This window comes from Lupinus angustifolius, chromosome LG12 (assembly GCF_001865875.1).
Source record: "Lupinus angustifolius cultivar Tanjil chromosome LG12, LupAngTanjil_v1.0, whole genome shotgun sequence".
NCBI lineage: Eukaryota > Viridiplantae > Streptophyta > Magnoliopsida > Fabales > Fabaceae > Lupinus > Lupinus angustifolius.
The window spans coordinates 1,311,682-1,319,181 of record NC_032020.1 but is presented as its reverse complement, the minus strand read 5'-3'; positions in this window follow the sequence as shown (position 1 = coordinate 1,319,181).

The following is a 7,500-nucleotide window of genomic DNA, read 5'->3' as shown; positions in this document are numbered from 1 at the left end:
CTGAAGGAATTTTAAAAAAAAATCAGAGCATTGAATTATAAGTCCATTTTAAATAACAAAATACAAAGTCCTTTCATTCTAAAACAGAAAACTATTTGCTTCTCAATTAACTCTTAAGTCTGCTTCTCAATTAGAAAACTATTTGCCTACACAATATATTCTAGATATCTTCAAAGATTGTATACGGTCATTCTAGGATATTATAAATGTGTGCTGAATATATGCTAATATATTCAAGCGTATATTTTAAAATACTCGCAAGTATTGTATAAAGGGTGACCTAGTACACGAGTCTCCCACCTAGTAGGGTATGGGGAAGGTAGATGTACACAATCTTACTCTTGCAAGCAAAGAGGCTAAATCAAATATATAAACAATGACTACTTAATCTTAATTTTCCATGACTCTTTCCCATGATTTGCTTATATTACAGAATGAAAACCAATAATAGCACAAGTGTGCAGCAGATGGCAGTATACACAAACCACTTCAAGGTGGTATATGTGGAAAGAAAATGCAAAATAACCAGTTAATATGACAGAACTGCTTAACCAAAGATCTAAGAGACTTCAAAAGATAAGCACAATGATCCCAACAGTAAAGTAAAACAGGCATAAGATATCAGACCAGCGAAACGAGCAGACCCGTTACCACCATTTAAGCAACTAAAATGACCACAAGGAAGTCTCCTTGGTTCAGCCACTTAACAAACCTATTAAAGGTCTACTAAAGAGAGACCATAACCAATACCATGAAATACACAAATGTGAAGACAAATGCAAATGAGAATTCTTTCATAAGGAATTTAGGCCTCACTACTTCATCTATCCAAGAATCTTGATAGGCTTAAAAATATTTGAAAACCCCAAATTGAATTAGGCTTTCAGATCCTAGCTCCATACAACTAGGTGTCTAAACTTTCATGTGACTGAAATAATCCAAAACATTAAGGGTATGTTTGCGAATTGGTTTATGGAGGAAAATGAGATGTTTTGGAACCATGAAATACACTTATGAGAGGGCTCTCAAGCCTACTATTTCTCTTCCTCCCCCTGCCATTTTTCTTCCTCCCCCTCCAAAACCATAAGGATGTGTTTACATGCTCCTTTTTGGAGGGCAATTGAGGGAAAGGTTAGACTTAAGAACTATGAACTCAACTCGCAAAAAGACCATAAGTGTAACTTCAGAACTGGTATTTTAAGGCATGGGACACAGTTTAAAATTGTTACAGGTTATAGACTTATATATTAGCTTCCCAACAAGATAAACCATCCAAGATTTGGAACTACACAACTTAAGTTCCAAAGATAGGATCCAATCAATAAAAAAATCCTTCAAAGTTAAATATGATGTTAATCTTAACCTTTATCCCTTCCTACAAAGTTCAAAAATTTCCTTATGAATGGAAGAAAAAATCGCTGCCCATTGCACGAGGATCCCACATGCTCGGGTTTGAGAGACCACATCTACACTATCCTTACATATGAAGAGACTATTTCCAGAATTTGAACCATAACATCAGACGGCGTATAACTTTACCATTGCGTCGAACTCGACAAGAATCTTTGGTTCAGAATTTTCATCAAACAGGTAACATGCAAAAATTAAAACAACATTAAAAGGGAAAGCCTATAATACCTAAACCTTCAGAGGAGAAAGTAGCAATTCCTTCCCTAAGCTGAGGCATAAAACGACGTCGAATCCATCTTTCCAATCATCACTCGCTATCAATCGATTACGATGAAGGTTTGGTTTACACAACTAGTGTAAAAAACGACGCCGTTTTGCAAAACCATTCAAAGCAAATTCATCAGCCGCTGATCTTCTAACAACACACCATACATTAATCTAACGGCCTCTATTATATGTCCCACTTTCTTATTAGTTAAAAAAATATTTAATTATTAAATTTTTAAATAAAATATATTTTTTTAATCAATAACAATTGAGTGACACTAGAGCTATAGAGGAGTACATTTTTTGGAACAAAATATATTGTCCCATTTTTTTGTATTATTAAGGGTAAATAATTAATCATTTTCATGTTGTTTGATTATCTTTTTTAAAATCACAGTCACATGAATCAAACATTTGATATTTTATCATTTTAGATATAGTAGAACCTTAATATACTAACTAACAACTTTTTCTTTTCCACCTCTAATTTGAGTGACTGATTAATCTCTTTAAAGTAATAAATAGAAAATAATTTAGTTTAATCAATGAATTGTAAATTTGTTAAATGAGTTTAAAATTTATACACTTAGAACATAAAAAAATATAATGTTAGTATATTACTTTTATTTGAAAGTTAATGATGACTAACATATGAATCGTAAATGATTTACTGACAGTATAAAAAGCACTTACATTGTCATTATACATATTAAATCCTTCTTAAATTATGCACAATTATTATTAAATTTAATGTTATTTTTATATTCCTAATTCCGTGAATATCAAATATTGTCTAATAAAATTACAAATTTAGTTTTCATTTTGTATTCTTTTCATTTGGATATGTTATCTCTATTCCAAGATATTCATCATATTATTTTTATTTTCATACTTGAAATATAAATTTAATACTTCAACTTTAAATCGTATTTTATATAGCATAAAAGAAAACAAAAATACAATAAAAAGGCAAACTAGACCAAGTTACAATTACAAATGCCACACTGAATAACTCATAAAAGTGTACACCAAATATATTTTCAGTTAACGATTAAGGGTGTGATTTTTCTAATATAAAATTTGGTTAATATGTGTAAGTTCAACCCATCAAATATGGAGTAATTGATATTATTAGGGTTAATTAATAAATATATCATTTTTTTGTTTGTTTAAATTTATGCATATTGAATTTTAAATTCATAATTTAATGGGTGATCATTAAAGAGAATGTTGAGAAGGTGGCCTAGAAGTTTAATATGCAAGATTATGTTGTCAAATTTTGCATTGTATATGTTGTAATCTATTATTATATCTAATCATTATTAATTCTTCAAAATATAATTCAAATAAATAATACATGATAATGATTATGTATAAATTTATACAGTCTCACTATATAAATATTACTCTGAGATGATATAGTAGATAGAATTTTTGTTTCGTTTCCCACAGTTATCCTCGCACTAGAGACAATCATGTCCGAGCTAGGAACATCCACAGGTACGTGAGGCTAACTCTCCCAAACGGACATTTTTCATCTACAAGACTCGAACCTGAGTTCTTAATTAAAGAGAATCAAGTATGTACCACTTGAATCAACGTCCAATGTCAGTTGGTGATATAGTAGATAGAATGGAAAAGAAGGAGTAAAAAAGGAATAGAATAAAGGGAAAGTGGATTGCACGCGTGTTGAATGTGTAGAAAGAAAGAATGCAATGATTGTAGAGATAGTATGTGTCTGGTTATGGAGTGACAAAGTGACACCCACGAGTGTAATCATGGGACCACGTGTTGCCACGTGCCATATCATCACATTACCACTTCACACCAATAAATTGTCTTCTAACATCAAAAGATAAATTATTATCTTCGACTATTAAAATTATGACATGTTTCATATTTATCTACTTATGTCACTTAGATAAGTAACATGACTTGACTCTACACCACTTACGTGTTTGACCTAATCTAATCGAGTCAAGTTTATGCCTGATTTCGAGCTTAGAAATTAGATGAGGTTAATATTTATTGTTAGGTAAGACACAAACATGATTTGTCTCGGTCTATTTCATAGTTCTCCATTGTCATATTTTTATGTGCATATTGAATTGTATATAAAGTAATAATATCTTTTTGACACAAAATATTTGCATTTTCTAATTTTTCTTGATATATATATCTACATAATTAACAAAATATTTGCATATTATTATTTTACATGTCATATTATATATTTATAATGATAAATAACATTGAGAACATTTTATGCAAAATAAATATAAATTAGATTTACTCATGCAATATATCATATTCAAATTTAAAAAATGACTCGATCAAAATTTATAGTTTGATTATACTCCTAGTAGGGATAAACAAATAGAAGCGTAACTATACTTTTGAATTTTTGAATTTGTGATTAACGTACAAATTCGGTGTTGACCATGGTTGGGATTAGTTCGAGGTTCATGACAAATGCATGAGGGTTCTCCTCTTCACATGGACCTAAAAAAAATTAGTCTATCCATACTAATATATCCATCACGAATTAAAAAATGAGTATAATATATTATTGTCTGAATAAAAATTTATATATTATTATTATATTATTCACCATTTATTTGAATTATTTTTTGAAGAATGATTAAATATCAATTATGTCAAATGCATGCGTTTCTTTATTTTAAAAAATGTAGTTATGCCTCCCCATATTATTTTTGTCATATTTTTATATGCATATTCAATTGTATATAAAATAATAATAGCTATTTGACTCAAAATATCATTCATTCTCTATTTTTCTTGATACATATATACACGTACATAATTAATAAAATATCTACATATATTATTTTACATGTCAATATAAATTATTCTTGTTCTATCCCGTTCTAAAAGTCACGCCATGATTGAACTAAGTTGTTGGGTGTTGGTACACACACATATATATATATACACATACGTACATGATTAATAAAATATCTACATATATTATTTTACATGTCAATATAAATTATTCTTGTTCTATCCCGTTCCAAAAGTCACGCCATGATTGAACTAAGTTGTTGGGTCTTGGTGAACTAAGTTGTTGGGTGTTGGTACACACACATATATATATATACACATACGTACATGATTAATAAAATATCTACATATATTATTTTACATGTCAATATAAATTATTCTTGTTCTATCCCGTTCTAAAAGTCACGTCATGATTGAACTAAGTTGTTGGGTCTTGGTACATATATATATACATATATACACGTACATGATTAATAAAATATCTACATATATTATTTTACATGTCAATATAAATTATTATTGTTCTATCCCGTTCTAAAAGTCACGTCATGATTGAACTAAGTTGTTGGGTCTTGGTTAGGTACTGGGCAAGGTAAGGTCACTCCAAATAACTTTGGGTCTAGGTCGATCAACCAGACAATTCAAAGAAGTATGACATTTACTAGACTAGATCTAATCGCATGTGTCGGGGACCACAACCTCTACCATCTAATTGGCACACCACATGAATAGTGCAAACCTCTGTCACAAGCTGCATTTCATTGTTATCATATCCAATTTACCCTATGCGGGTTCAGGCTACTCGTTTTTTTTTTATTTTTCTTTTTCTTTTTTGGAACTTTTGGCTTGACAGTAAACATTATGTGAAAATTATTTTGCAACATGGTGGTTCTATGAACTTTTTAGTAGTGTCATTTTTTATTTGCATAAACAAAACTAAATATTGTCATAGTATATTATATTCTAGTGTTACTTAACTGTTAACAGTATAGGTGTCAAAATGAGAAGGCTCGGTCTGACTGATCCATAAAACCCCAATAATTCTTAGGATTTCTTATCATATTAGGTAGTTTTATTGAATTCGAACTTGTTAGTCCAGATCAGCCGAACTATATTAAAACCGTGTTCGGACCAAATTTACCTTGGGTGGGTTCGGGTTACATGTTTTTTTTCTTTTTTAGGACATTTGGCTTGGCAATAAGCCTTAAGTGAAAATTATTTTACAGCATAATGATATTATGAACTCGATGTTGTGAAACCCGAGCCGGACATCAAATTTGAAGAGGTCTCATATCAAGTTTAACTGGTTTAATCATTTGGTCTGACGGGTGATTCTATACATAATTATTATTTTTTATCAATAGATATATAAATGTAAATTTTATATAATTAATAATCATGTATAATTACATTGAAGTAACATCTATTTATTTTTTTTAAGACTGAAGTGAAACAAAAGATTAAAGTAGTGTTCCATTTTTTTAATTTTTAAGTGAACCGTCGAGTTTACTTATCGGATTAATCCAGTTTAACCGGGTTTAGCATGGTGAGAATAGAATTTCTCTAGTTCAAAGTGGTCTAACTCTCACTCAGTTACGACGGTAAATCAGAGCCATTTTCAAGTTCGTTCATCGGTCAAACCAGTCAGATCGTCGAGTACAGTCCAGTTCTTACAATACTGTATGAACTTATAATAAAAATAGATAATAAATATTGTATAAACTTGAAACAAAAAATAATGTAATATCTATAACATAAATATTTATAAATTATAATAATATTATAAGGTGAAACTTTCTATATTTGTTATATTTTGCAGAATATCTTTTTAAGCACAATAACAAAATGATGAATGAAATAAAATGAGAAAATCTTAAATCTATATATTCAATTTTTCTTTTTTAATTGTGATTTTATTAGATTTATCATTTAAAAACAATAATTTTTACGACAAAAGTAAAAGACAACATAATTGTTTACCATTGAGAACTTTACACAACTAAATTTATTCCATACTAGTTCACAACGAATGTGTGATAATGAGCATACAAAATATTTTCATATACCAACAAAGTATTGGTCTAATAGTGTAAGGTCTCACTGGTTTCTCATGGTCGATGATTCGATTCCTAGGAGCAATACTTGTTGGGAAAGGTAGCCACGAACTCCGAAAGAGATTAGTTCCTTACCTAAAAGGCGAGAAGATATCATTGATAGTACAAAAAAAAGATTTTCATACAATAAATAATGATGATCGTTATACTTTGACAGATGAAATTCCTTCTGAACTTAGGTCTATACTATCAAAACTATAAACTAACAATATATTATTTTTTGACGGTGACCAAAGGTTTATGTGCTAAAGTGAAGTCACAAATTATATTTGTTAGGAAGTGAGAGTCCAATAAAAAAAGAAATTTAATAAGAGGTACGTTAAAAATCATATAAGTGGATTTGACATCACTTTTTAACTCAAACATAATGCATTAGATTTATGAGTTTAGTTGAATTGAGCATAACAAATGTGTTAAAAAAGTTATACATTAATATGAAGTGATATATATATTATATTTTTTTAAATAGATTAAAAAAATAAAATTAAAATAAATAATGTTTAATAATATATAATCCAATTAGCCACAACCCACTTAGGGTGAATTTGGGTTGGAATTTGATATACATAAATTGTACATATGGTTGTTAGCTAGGTTCAGTTTAGCCCAAATCATATGTAGACTAACCTCTAGGCAATATATGGGTGATCATGGGTCGAGTTGGGACGAATTAAAGCTTGTCCCTTATCTGATCCTAAACGTTGGTCGGATCATTTTTTGAACTTGTACTGACCTTAGACCCGAAGCTAACCCGACCCTAAATATCGACTCATTCAGCCTTTAAACTCGAATCTGACTCTAGACTCGATTAAATATAATGCATACCTATTTTAAATAAAGTTTTATCAATATTATTTATTATTATAAATATGTTATTTAATATATAAAATGATATATGTATATATAT